Below are 14236 nucleotides of genomic sequence, written 5' to 3'. Positions count from 1 at the left end.
TTGTTAATACACACTATGTAGCTATATGTGTGGTATGCTAGATTGTTGGGCCATCATAAGAAATTTTAGTTAATTTATTTTATATTTATCCATCATCCTTCACTTAATTGGCAAATGCAAACTATGTTAGGTGTAAGGCAAAGGAGACGTACCATGTTTCAAACTACGTATGCAACAAGAATTTTATAAAAACCTCTTGAGCAAGTCTCAATTCAATTCCAATAAATTTATGTCACCAATATTAAAGAACACCACTATTCTAGAGTCTCGAATAACCAGTTAACTGTTTAAAAAATATATAATAATAATGATAATAATGATAATAATAATAATAATAATTAAAAGACATGTCTAATTAAAATAAAAACCAATAATAAAGTATTATGTACACGTATAATGAATTAATGATGTGTATAGTCACTATAAACTATTATGTACACGTATAATAATAGATGTGTTGTTAACTTGTTATCATCCAAACCGTTAAATCAAGAAATGATGATGTTGTGTATAACCCCAAACACACCCTTCCCCACACACATCCTCCTGCATCGTCATCATCATCATCATCTTCCCACTTAATAATAATATATTCAATCCACGTCATCACCATCACCACCTTCATCTTCTTCATCTCAATCCCATCAACACAGACACACAGTAACTAATAATGTTCAACACTCCATTCGTCCTTCTATTCGCACTCTTACTAACCCTACCTCTCGTCATCCTCTTCGCACCTCGCATCCTCCCCGCCCAAACGCCTCACAATCTCCCTACCAGACGAGCTTGATGACCTCGCACTCTTCCGGCGAGCGGTTACCTCCACCCTCCACCGGCCGGGATCCGTCTCACGCCTTGGCGCCACCAACGCTAAACCTAAAATCGCCTTCCTGTTTCTCACCAACACGGATCTTCATTTCGCGCCGGTTTGGGAGTTGTTCTTCAATCCTTCGAAACCGAGTCACCGGAAACTGTATAACATATACGTCCACGCTGATCCGGATTCCGACGTCAAGCCTCCCGGCGGCGTGTTCCAAAACCGCTTCATTCCGGCGAAGAAAACGCAGAGGTCCTCGCCGACGCTTGTCTCCGCCGCACGCCGCCTTCTCGCCACCGCCGTACTCGACGATACGTTGAACGCCTACTTCGCTCTCGTCTCGCAGCATTGTATTCCTTTGCATTCGTTTCGTTTCGTTTACAAAACGCTCTTTCAACCTCAAACTCAACCGTCTACTGAGTCGACTCGGTTATCAACTCGGTTGAGTTCAGCTCGACCGAGTCAACCGCGTGGACTCAGTTACATCGAAGTGTTGTCTGAGGAGCCACAGCTGTGGGACCGGTACATAGCGAGGGGCAAAAACGTCATGTTACCGGAGATACCGTTCGATAAGTTTCGGATCGGGTCACAGTTCTACATATTGACCAGATCTCATTCGTTGATAATATTAAAGGACCGGAAGGTGTGGAGGAAGTTCCGGCTGCCGTGTATGAACGTTGATTCGTGTTATCCGGAGGAGCATTACTTTCCGACGCTTTTATCGATGGAGGATCCGAAAGGAGTGAGTGAGTATACGCTAACGAATGTGAATTGGACGGGTAGTGTAGACGGACATCCGCATACGTACACTCCGGCGGAGGTCTCGCCGGAGTTGATTCGGAGGTTGAGAGTTTCGAATTCGAGTTTTACGTATCTGTTTGGGCGGAAGTTTTCGCCGGAGTGCTTGTCGCCGTTGATGGATATGGCGGATAAAGTCATTTTCCGGGGGTGAGGCGGTGGCGGACAAAAAGGTATGGCTAGTTCATTCTAATCCAAAAAGCAGTAGATAATAATATTTTATTTATTATCTTAACATAAAATATGCATTTAAAAAAAATAAGCATGCTTTTACGTTTGTTTTTGAAATGCTTTAAAATCACTCCCGTGATCATTTACTATTCATTTTTATTTTTCCTTTTAAAACCACTTTGATTTAATTTTTAAAAATATTACAGTGTCAGGGATTGTTTTGATCAGGGTGTTTTTGTTGCTAGCAATCTTTTTTGTTAATATTTTCTGATCGTTAAAAAAAAAATCTCTTTATAAATGTTCTCTTTTTCATGTTTATGATATCTTAAATACAAGAGTAAATTGCGGTATTCGTCCATGTGGTTTGTCCAAATCTGTGGTTCTAGTCAAATAGTTTCAAATTTGTGATTTTCGTCTATGTGGTTTTATTTCGCTTGCAATTAAACTCAAATTCATTAACCCCGTTAAGTCTGGCGTTAAATCCCTTTTCACCTCAAATAAATCTTAGTCTTAATTCACAAACTGCCACTCACGTGAGAGGCTGGGGTGTATTTTAGGGAAAAAAGGATAAAACTGCCACTCACGTGAGGGCACGTTGATGGGTCTAACGACCAGACTTAAGGGGTTTAATTGCAAGTGAAATGAAACCACATAAATAAAAATCACAAATTTAAAACTATTGAACTAAATCCGTAGATTTTGACAAACCACATGGCCGAAAACGGCTGTTCATTATAAATATAAAGCTAAAATAAATTATATTATTTTTGAATTAAAAGTAGATAATTACTTTTATAATTTTTGTTCTCTTTTTCATGTTTATGATATCTTAAATTAAATACAAAGCTAAAGTTATATTTGTAATTTGTAATATATGTTAAATTAAAAGTAGATAATTACTTTTATAATTTTCACACGGAATGGACGGGGAGAATAAAAATAATAAGAAACAAAATGGTAGTCGGTAGAGATGATGTAGCGGTCACATGATCATATCCAAAGTCAAAATTGTTGGTCCACAGTCAAACATAATCTGAAAAGACAAATTAACATTAACATCAAGAAAGGTACTACTAATGTCGACATAATCTTTTAGATACATTCACCTAATATCATCGTCATCATATTTTATCTGGATCAAACAAGTGGTCTTGTTTTGATTTTATATTTTTATTGGGTGTAACATAATTTAATCTAGTAAATATTGTAGGGGTGTGGCTTACAGCGGAGTGTACTGGTGGAAGAAAATGATATCAAAAAGCCTAAAGGGGTGTGATGCCTTTCTTCATTTCCGACTTCTCCCGTTTGCTTTTGTGTTTGTAAATATTCTGTTCATGGTGGGTCGCTTTTAATTATATCTTGTTAATGAGTATCAAGGTGATATAATATGATATGATGTAACAAAAGAATTGCATCTTGCATATTGTCAACGACATAAAGCCTAAAGGGGTGTTATGCGTTTCTTTTGTTTTTGTTTCTCCTGTTTGCTTTTGCTTTTGTAAATACTCCTTTCGATGTTTGTTTTTATTTTATTAAGTGCGTTAATGTGATGTTATATGATGTAATAAATTCATTACATCTTGCATAATATTTTGAGACAGTAATTACGCATGTTGGTAACGAGTAAATTCAAGGTTATAGACTATGCAACAAAATGTGTTGCAATTTCAATTTTACCGAAGAATATGTTACATGTTACTATAATTCTGTTAGGAGGTATACAAAAGGTTTCGCATAAACTACCTAAAGGCTAAAGCAATACCAATCACTTAATCTTTGGTTCAAAAGTAGGTGATGTGGATAGCAAGGAAATATTCTTTGCCAAAATTAATTTGAATGTATATGGGCTTGTTTTATGCCGAATGGGTTTCAACTTTGAAGTCAAGATTTGTTATGAAGCTTATACATTATGCTTCAAATGTGTTTTACTAATTAAACGAAAAGGTAAAACAGAAAAGTGTTGCTTCTCCACTTCTCTTTTCTCTTTGATTTTCCTTTTGAAAAAATGTAACATGCGCACATACATATGTGAACATAGATAAAAGACACTGCAAAAATGTGAATGTATATAGAAGACTAATTACAAAAGGTAAATATCATATTCAAATGTATGCACATGTGAATGTTGATAAAAGAGCAATTGAAATAAATCCTAACTAATTGATATGCATATATAAATGTAGAAAAAATAATAACAAAAAATCTCAAATATATTGATGGTATTGCTTATTCAAATGTACATGTCGTGTACATTTAGTTTATTAGCATGCAAATTCTAAGATAAGAAAGTTATATACATAAATATGCATGTGTATATAAAACACTTGCAAGTACACCGTATTAAAAGTAAATACATATTCATATGCATGGAAACTAAAACTATTTTGTCTATATTGGACTATTGATAAGTTTTCATAGAATTGCACATAGAGAATTGCTCGTTGGGACCGGCAAAATGGACAATGAATGTTAGGGTCTGTTTAGTATGACGTAATGGAATGAACAAGAGAATGGAATGGACAATGGAATGGAATGGATAAAGAAATGAAATGAATCATTACCATTTCATTATCTTGTTTGGTTACCACGTAATAATGAAATGAAGAATCACTTTATTATTATTTTTTTATTAACTATTAAACTATACACACATATATTTTGTCGGTTAATGGAACGATAATAACATAATATGATATAATAATAAAATATAATAATGATTATAAATAAATAATAGTTATACTACAACAAAATAATAATAATAATTGTTAATTTTTCATTCAATTCCTTGAAGGAATAAAAGAAAAACAACCTTTTACTAAGAAATGAAAAATGTTATATATGGAAGGGATTCTATTACTTAGAAATGATTCATTCCATTGATTAATGCCAACCAAACATGATTTATTTCATTCTTTTGGAATAATCCATTTCATTCCATCTATCATTACTTCATACCAAATACTACCTTAAACAATGAGGAGGGTGGATTGGAGAGTGAAAGGGTGACACGTCTAGTAAGTGGTAATAAATAGTAACTACAGAGATCAATCGTGTTCAAGGTTTGGTTAGGCAATACCCCACTAACAAGAAACTTTGATCAGGCTTTATATCGAATTAGATGTTTAACATTTCTTCAATGTAATTCAGAAAGATCTGTTGGTTATTTTTGAGTTATTGGATTAACTTGTCGATCGAGGAATAACTTCATTTAAACGAGTTAGGTGGCGTGAGAATGCAGGCTCGATTTAAACCTAAAGGTTATTTGGGATTTATAATTACAATGGGTTTATTATTTATTCATTTTGACTTAAGTGGTATGTGAAGTGAGCTTAATTAATGTTTGGGCTCATGTAATAATTGATCAAATAAATTGATTGATATTTTCCTTGTGAAGAAATCTTGATCGGACACATAGAGAAGAGAAACACGATTACTGGGTATGGATTGTATACCTACTTTGTTGAACTCCTACCTCCATAGGCTATCAGGAGTGGTGGTGTGGTTCATGGAGTGTGGAGCATACCATGCAGACACCACCTCATTTCCACACCACTTCCGTGTGGAGCCAAAAAAAGGGGTGTGGTTTCACTTTCTGTATGTGTTACGTCATTTATTTTTTAATTAAATTTTAATACTTAAATTTAAAAATTACATAATACTAAATTAAAAATATTACATAATATTAATTTAAAACACACTTTAAAGGTAAGATTATAAAAACTACAATGTGAGCTTTCGGAGAATCTTTGCTTTCAATGTTTATGGCTAATACTTTTAAATTCTCCCGGTCTTCGGTAACTTCTTTGAATTCGAGGTTTTTTTTGGATGCTCTTATATGTGTCGTGGAATTTTTCATTTCTCAAGCTTTATTGACACTCAAGCTAATCTTTATTCTTGTGACGAAGATTCTTCAGCTCATTTTCCTTTTGTCTTTTCTCTTGCGATTGGCCGTTGTAGTTTGTTTGGTGCTTTGTCGGCTTTTTCATTGAGATCCACAAACGACATGCATCCAACCGCCAGTCGTGCGTCCATGTGTCTCAAACGATCTTCTTTTTGAACCACTGTTTTCTTAAAGTATTTCAGACACCAACACTCTCAATGGTGGAAGTGATGGTCGGTGGTGATGGCCACATCAATAGCAGTGGGGGTGGATAGTGAGGGTGGTGGCTGATATTAGGTTACATACCTACATATCCTTTTGTTAAATTCTTTCATAATTTGGAAGGAATGTTGGATTTCCTTACGTTTGGTACGCAAGAATTACAGACGAAATGGAATGGACTATTTGTGAGGGTACATATAAATAGGGTGTTTAATTGGTTAATGAAATGGAATAATCAATTAACTCAATAAATCTCATTAGATCTAAACATTTCAGAATCATTTTTATTTTAGTAAATTTCCTTTATTTTGAGGCATGGATATTTTTGTCATTTGTATTATGATTCATTTATTTCCAACAAATTAACCAGCCTAGACAATTTAATGATAGTGATTTATTTTATTCTCTTGTCCCTTCACTCTTTGTCCATTCCATTATCTCATACCATACAAACCCTAAATGAAATAAGTATTCTAATTCTATCCGATACTAAAATCTAAACACATTAAGAAACTTATTGCATATTCTAATTCCATATTGTTTTCAAACGGAACACATCCTATCTCTCTTTGGAACACTCAACACTTTAGCATAGAATATAAAGCCCAAATTTCATGCTTTTAACATAACACGAGGTTCAATTTATGCTCAAATTCAAGCTCAAACACTTTTAAACCGGAAAAATACTTTAAATAGACCGTTTGAAAAGAGAGAAAATGAAAAATTGCCCATTAATCTTCAATATTTTCAAAATGGACCAAGAAATTTGGACGGAGGCGACGGGATTCAAAAAGATTTGAATCTCGTCTGCTTCATCCAAATTTAAAGTGAATCCCGTCTTTCCCGTTCAAATTTTAAGTGAATTGCGTCTTTCCAGTTTAAAATTTTGAGAAAAAAATTTTGTCCTATTCTCTAACACTTTCTCTCTCATTCAGCCTCTTTTTTTTTCTTCCTCGTTTTCATCATCATCATCATCATCTCATTCGAACCGGAATACCTCCAGCCACAAGTAGGCGCATTAGGAGCGTTACCCACCTCCACCGGTTTGCCGGCTGTCACCGGTGGCTCAACCATATTTTGCAACAAAACATCCAATGATAACTCACCATGTTTTCACCCAAAAATTGCTCTGGTTCGAAGAAGAAGAAGACGACGACGATGATGAAAAAGAAGAGAGTGGTTGAATGAGAGCGAAAAAGTGTTAGAGAAGAGGACATAATTTTTTTCTCAAAATTTAAACTGAAAAGACGAAATTCACTTAAAATTTAGATGGAAAAGATGAGATTCACTTTAAATTTGAACGGTGCAGACGGGATTCAAAATGTGACCCCAGTCTAAATTTCTTGGCGAATTTTAGGAATATTGAATATTAAAGGCCTATTTCCAATTTTCTATATCTTCAATTGGTCCATTTGATTTTTCCTTTTAAACTTGACTCAAATAAAACTTTTAACAAAACAATCTCTAATAGTCCAAAGCACACTTACACTTCCAAAAATAGTTTTATCAGCTTTAAAATCTTAACCAAACTCATAGATTTGTAATAGTAACGGTTTAAAAGAAGGGTACCAGTAACCATTTTTGGCCAATCTCAATAGACCCACACAAATTAATATACAAACACACCCTGTCAACCAATAATTGTCAACTAACCTTCAATTCAACAACGATTCCCTTGTAAAACCTCATCATCATCATCATCATCATCATCATCATCAATCAATTACTTGTTCACAAGCAAAAGCATGGGGGTTCAAGTTCAAATTCGCACAGCAGCAGCAACGGATACTCTGAGCGAGAAAGCCGCGAAGATGCGAGAGTCACTGCAGCAGAGTCAATCCATCACCGATAACATGGTCTCCATTTTAGGTTCCTTTGACCACCGTCTCTCTGCACTTGAAACCGCCATGCGTCCCACTCAGGTTGAAGATCTATCTCACCTTCTTATTGTTAATTAATCAATTCAAGTTATTTTTCTTCCAATTTAATTAGGGCACCGATCTAATTGATTGTTAATTGAGTTATAGTAGATCAATCTATGCTTAATTTCATAGATATATGTTTAGAACGGTGGATTTTGTATTGCAGTAATTTAGGGCTTTTTTGATTTTTTTTTTTTGGTAATTTTCTATTTTTAGATATGCCTCTAAATGTAGCACTAATCATTTGGTCCTTAAGGTTCCTTGATTTGTTATAGTGAAGGGTATTTTTGTCATTTTACTCACGATTCGATGCTTCAATTGTATGAGTTTTGGGCCAAAAAATGCAATTATAATGTCATTTGAGTGTATTATAGGCATGGATTAGGTTGCACCTGCGATAATTACATAGTGAAGGGTATTTTAGTCATTTTACTAACGATTCCATGCTTCAGTTGTACGAATTTGGGACAAATAATGCAAGTATAATGTTGTTTGAGTATATTATAGGCATAGATTAAGATGCGTGTGATAATTACGTAGTGAAGGGTATTTTAGTCATTTTACTAACGAATTGATGTTTCAATTGTACGAGTTTTGGGCCAAAAAATGCAATTATAATGTCGTTTGAGTATATTATAGGCATGGATTAGGACGCATGCATAATTACATAGTGAAGGGTACATTATTGTTTGGCTAATGATTTGGTTCTCAAGGTTACTTGATTTTTCACGGTGAAGGGTATTTAGTCATTCGACTAATGATTCGATGCTTTGATTGTACAAATTTTGGACCAGAAAATGCAATTATAATGTAATTTGACTATGTTATGTTGTCTTTTAGATTAGGACACATGCGATACTTAGAGCTCACGAGAACATCGATAGGACGTTGAAGGCTGCTGATGTCATATTGGACCGGTTTGATCTTTCTCGTGAGGTTGGTTCTTATTTCTGTTTGTTCTTAATGTTATGTGTTGTATTATTGTTAGTTGATTGAGTATTTATGTTTTGAAATATTTAGGCGGAGGCTAAATTCTCAAAGGGCCACATGAGGATCTTGAGAGTTATCTTGAAGCTATTGAACAATTAAGAAGCAATATTGTGTTTTTTACAAATAATAAAAGCTTTAGAAGTAGTGATGGAGTTATCAGTCATGCAAGTAACTTACTTTCTAAGGCTATATCAAAGCTTGAACAAGAATTTAAACAACTCCTATCATCATACAGGTTCTTTAAATCAATTTAACCCTTTCTAATATTTGTTTCAACTAACTCATTTACTTATATATGGCCTTTCACATTCAGCAAAGCGGTTGAACCTGATCGGTTATATGAATGCTTACCGAGTTCGCTGAGACCGTCTTCTGGATCACCTGATTCAAAGAATCTTTCTAATAATCACGCGGGCCATATTACTGCTGAAAATGCTGTTTTTGCTCCATTAATTCTGATACCACCGCGGGTCCTACCGTTGCTTCATGATCTAGCCCAGCATATGGTCCAAGCTGGTCATATACAGCAGTGCCTTGTGATTTACAGGTAAATAACTACTTTTTTTCTCTATAGTTTGTGAAAAGTTACTACTAGAGTTTACTTATGGTTGGGTCTGTTTGGGCTGTGTTTGTATCTCAGATACTAGTAAACCTAAATAACTGGCCCAAACCACTAATCGATGGTAACCGGAAATTATGTTTTAGTTTCGGTTATACCTTGTTCCAAACTGAACCGCACCGAAACTAACCACACCAAACCCGCACTGAGCATGGGAACTGAACCACACCAAAACCAAACAGAACAAAAATGAACCGAACCTGGGAAGCGCGAACCACACTAAACTTGTTTGAATGGTTATTGGATTTATGGTCCAAATTCATTATATTGGGCCAAAATCTTTAGACCCAAATTCATGAATAAGTGTGAAACAAATTTTTAGGCCAATAGTTTAAGGCACAAATTCATTATTTTGGACCAACTTTTTTCAGGTCGACAGATTTCAAGCACAAATGTAAAACCAAAAACTGACCCATGACCGAACCCGTACATAAAACCGGAAACCAAAAAACCAAACTTTTGATTTTGGTTCGGTTTGAACCCTAAATTGACCCAAACGGCCAAACAGAACATAGGTTTTGAGTATTAGAATTGCAGTAGATAGATCGTTTCAACCTGCAAAGTGTGCAAGGGTACATGTTTATTATTAAGTACATGTAACTGATTCAAATAATTAAGCAAACGTATATAAACAAATGAAGTATAAGTGGTCTTTTCATTTTTGATTAGGGATACGCGTTCTGTAGTCTTAGAAGAAACCCTTCAGAAACTGGGAGTTGAAAAACTTAGCAAAGATGATGTCCAAAAGATGCAGTGGGAGGTTTTGGAACTCAAAACCGGGACGTGGATTCATTTCATGCGTATTGCTGTAAGTTTATTAATTAGAAAGTTACAAAATATAAATAAATAAATATTGCAACATGCACTTGGTTATATCTAATCTTATGTTAAAAACAGGTGAAATTAATATTTACCGCAGAAAGAAAAGTTTGTGATCAAATGTTTGATGGCACTGAATCACTTAAAGATCAGTGTTTTGCTGAAGTTACAGCTGGCAGTGTCGCCATGCTTCTTAGTTTAGGGATGCAATTGCCAAAAGCAAGAGATCACCAGAGAAATTATTTGTGCTTTTGGACATGTATGAGATCATGCGTGAGCTTCATACCGAGGTATGATTATATTCTTACCATCGTTTAGTTAAATGGGTTCGGCCAGTTTTGGGTCGGATCCGTTTAGCTAAATGGGTCATGTACGTATCAACCCAAATTTATCTTTGTTTTATTTTTTTTAAATGTGTTTTATGTCGTAAGTTATATTAATTGGGTAATATACGCCAAAGTTTTAAACTTAAAAGAGAAATATGATGCAAGATTTATAATTATAATATTATTGGTTATATACATTTGTACTTTTTGTTATATAATTGTAATTGTAATTTTAAAGTATTAGTATGCGGAAAAATGAAAATTCAAACATATTCGGGTTAAACGTGACATTTTGGTGTCAACGCACAAATATTCATGTTGTGTTGGGGTACAAATGTCTGAGTGTCTGACTTATGTCGGGTTGGACCTGCAAACACGCCCCGTTTGGCACACAAGCTGTGATTGACCTGATTCCATTAGTTGGTAGGGTATATCAGTGGGGTCCCATGAGTTTACGAAGTAAGAGGCTCTCACGGTTGCAAAGATAACTGTATAATTAATGGTCTGGTTAGTGCTTACACGTTGAATGGTTGCAGATTGAATCACTTTTTAGAGGCAAAGCATGCAAAGAAATTAGAGAATCAGCTCTAGGTTTGACCAAAAGACTTGCTCAAACAGCTCAAGACACATTTGGGGACATTGAGGAAGCTGTTGAAAAAGATGCAACAAAAACAGCCGTCTCAGATGGAACCGTTCATCCTCTCACAAGCTATGTCATCAACTATGTCAAATTTCTGTTCGAGTACGTGTCATCAAACTATGTATTGAATATTAATGTATTATGAGTTTGTAATGTCACTTATTGTTTTGACATAATCTATTTGTTGACTCAGTTACCAGACAACTCTAAAACAACTATTTCAAGAGTTTGAAAACGGGGAAGACTCGAATTCACAGCTAGCATCCGTAACAATGCGGATTATGCAGGCGCTTCAAATCAATTTAGAAGGAAAGTCAAAACAGTATAAAGGTCCCGCTTTGACCAACTTGTTTCTCATGAATAATATTCACTATATGGTCAGATCCGTACGCAGGTTCGATATTTTCAATATAATGGTTATTTTACTTTTTATTTATTTCTATTTATTTATTATTATTTTTTTAAAAAAATTGGTGTAGGTCGGAAGCAAAGGATTTGTTGGGGGACGACTGGGTGCAATGACACCGAAGGGTTGTTCAACAACATGCTAATCAATACAAGAGGATAGCTTGGGCAAAGGTAGATTATTTCAAACAATAAAATTAGGCCTGTAAACATACCTCACATTTAGTGAACAATTCGTGAACCGTTTGGTGGGAAGTTTGTTTATGTTCGTTTATTTAATAAACGAACGATCACAAACAAAAACTTTTGTTCATTTAGTTAAACGAACGGACATGAACACATGCCCCATTTGTTCATTTATGTTTGTTAGTTTACATATGTTTAAGTTCGTTCATTTACATTCGTTTCTAATTAAAATTTTTGGCCCATTACAACTTAGTATAGTTTTAATAACTTTTTAGGCCCAATACATTGTTTTTCACATTACTTTTACTAGTTTTAGCAAAGTTATATATGTTCGTTCGTTCATGTTCAGTTATGTTAGTTTGTGAACCATCCGCTTATACTGTTAACGAATGAACATCTTCTTTTTCTTAACGAATGAACACGAACCAGAAAACCCTGTTCGCTTAATTGTTCATGCCATCATGTTTGATCGTGTGTTTCATTAAAGTTAAACAAACAAACACGAACATGCTCCGTTCGTGTCCATTCGGTTTATTTACAAGCCTAAATAAAATACTTTTTAATAACTATGTTATAAAGTTATATTAAAATTTTGTGTTGACTTTTCAACAGATCCTGCAATGTCTCACAATTCAAGGGTTGACTTCATCCGGAGGCAGTGGTTCGGTTGGAGGCGGTGATGGAGGAAACAGTAGCAGAGCCTCACGAGCACTTGTAAAAGATCGGTGTGTAATTTCAAATAAATTATTTGTTTGAAAATGTTTAAATAACGTTTTCATGAATTTATGTTAATTAAAATATATTGAAATGTGGCGGTTTTAGGTTGAAAATCTTCAATAGTCAGTTTGAGGAGCTTCATCAAAGACAATCTCAGTGGACCGTTCCTGACACCGAGCTAAGAGAGTCTTTAAGGCTTGCGGTTGCTGAAGTCTTGTTGCCTGCTTACAGATCCTTTATCAAACGTTTTGGGTAATACTATATAAAAAAATTTATAACCATATTTCATAGGGCTGCTATACGAGTCTGTGTTTGCAGGTTGTCAGGTCAAACCCAAACACAATTCCCCACATATGAACCCAAACACAACATATTTGCTAGGGTTTACACGAATACAACCTGTTTAACCCAAAAAAGAATTTAATTATTTTTCTTTTTCTTTTTGCAAACTAATACTTTAAAATTCTAAATATACATATTATTTTTTGTTTTCTAAATCAATTGTGTTTGAGATATGCCAATTTATTTTTAAAATTTTGGCATAAGAACGCCAAACAGTTTAACACAAACGCATTTTGGAGAAAATAAAATATAAATGAATGGGCTAATAGGCCAACCCGTGATCCTATTGGGTTCGACACGAACACAACCTGTTTAGCTAAACATGTTCGCGGGTTCAACGTGAAACTGACCCTACCCTGTTTAGACTAAATCCATTCCTGTGAATTTCATGTCGTGTTAGAAATTCACACCCTTAATATTTCACGCATTTGCTAATTTTATAAAATTATATACATTTTTTTTTACTTTTGCAGGGCACTTGTTGAGAATGGGAAGAATCCTCATAAATACATCAGGTATACAGCAGAGGATCTTGACCGCATGCTTGGTGAGTTTTTTGAGGGTAAAATTTCGAATGAAGCGAGACGGTGAAGTTGAATTACTCTTTTGCCCTTTGTGGTAGTGAATGATAGGCCTGTAAACGAACCAAACGTTCGGTGAACTATCGTGAACCGTTCGGCGGGAAGTTCGTTTATGTTCGTTTATTTAATAAACGAACGGACATGAACAAAAAATTTGGGTTCGTTTAATTAAACGAACGAACATGAACACATGTTCCGTTCGTTCATTTATGTTCATGAACGTTCGTTTATGTTCGTTTATTTATGTCCGTTTATGTATGTTTATTTATGTTCGTTTATGTATTAATAGAAAATAATTAAATATTATCAAGATATGTCATCTGCTTAAATTTTTTATATTTGTTAATTTGTGTTCATTTAAGTTCGTTTGTGTTTATTTGTGTTCCTTTACATTTGTTCATGTATGTTCGTTTATCTTTGTTCAGTTATGTTCGTTTATATTTTAAACAAACACAAATGACCCTTTTTAAATAAACGAACATGAACATAAATATTTGTTCGATTAAGTGTCCGTGTTCTTTTTAAGTTAAATGAACGAACACGAACATTCCCTTGTTCGTGTTCATTCGATTCGTTTACAGCCATTCATTATTCACATTGATGAATACATCGGTCTCAATCTCTAGGCTCTGCCAATTTTATTTGTGTTCGTTTGTGTTCGTGAACCGTTCGTGATTACATTAATTTCCTTAATGAACGAACACGAACATAAAATCTTGTTCGGTAAGTGTTCGTGAACCGTTCGTGAACACATTATTTTCTTAACGAACAAACATGAACAAGGCCTTGTTCGTGTTC

General features: G+C 34.6%; 2 pseudogenes across 2 annotated transcripts; both read left to right on the top strand.

The window, feature by feature from the left end:
- The first annotated feature begins 670 nt into the window (after positions 1-670).
- LOC143607026 (glycosyltransferase BC10-like) lies at positions 671-3270 on the top strand (annotated as a pseudogene). Its single transcript, XR_013148860.1, has 2 exons — positions 671-1791; positions 3000-3270. The product of XR_013148860.1 is annotated as a glycosyltransferase BC10-like (transcript).
- Positions 3271-7636: 4366 nt separating this feature from the next.
- LOC143607024 (exocyst complex component EXO70A1-like) lies at positions 7637-13482 on the top strand (annotated as a pseudogene). Its single transcript, XR_013148859.1, has 12 exons — positions 7637-7813; positions 8654-8765; positions 8840-9038; positions 9117-9350; positions 10092-10230; positions 10320-10531; positions 11104-11309; positions 11401-11601; positions 11687-11786; positions 12411-12523; positions 12621-12767; positions 13331-13482. The product of XR_013148859.1 is annotated as an exocyst complex component EXO70A1-like (transcript).
- Positions 13483-14236: the final 754 nt, after the last annotated feature.

This window comes from Bidens hawaiensis, unplaced genomic scaffold, assembly GCF_021521415.1.
Source record: "Bidens hawaiensis isolate Kalapana, Puna unplaced genomic scaffold, B.hawaiensis_p1.1 tig00078937_1, whole genome shotgun sequence".
Taxonomy (NCBI): domain Eukaryota; kingdom Viridiplantae; phylum Streptophyta; class Magnoliopsida; order Asterales; family Asteraceae; genus Bidens; species Bidens hawaiensis.
Note: the sequence above shows the minus strand (reverse complement) of the source record. Positions and strands in the feature narration are given on the sequence as shown.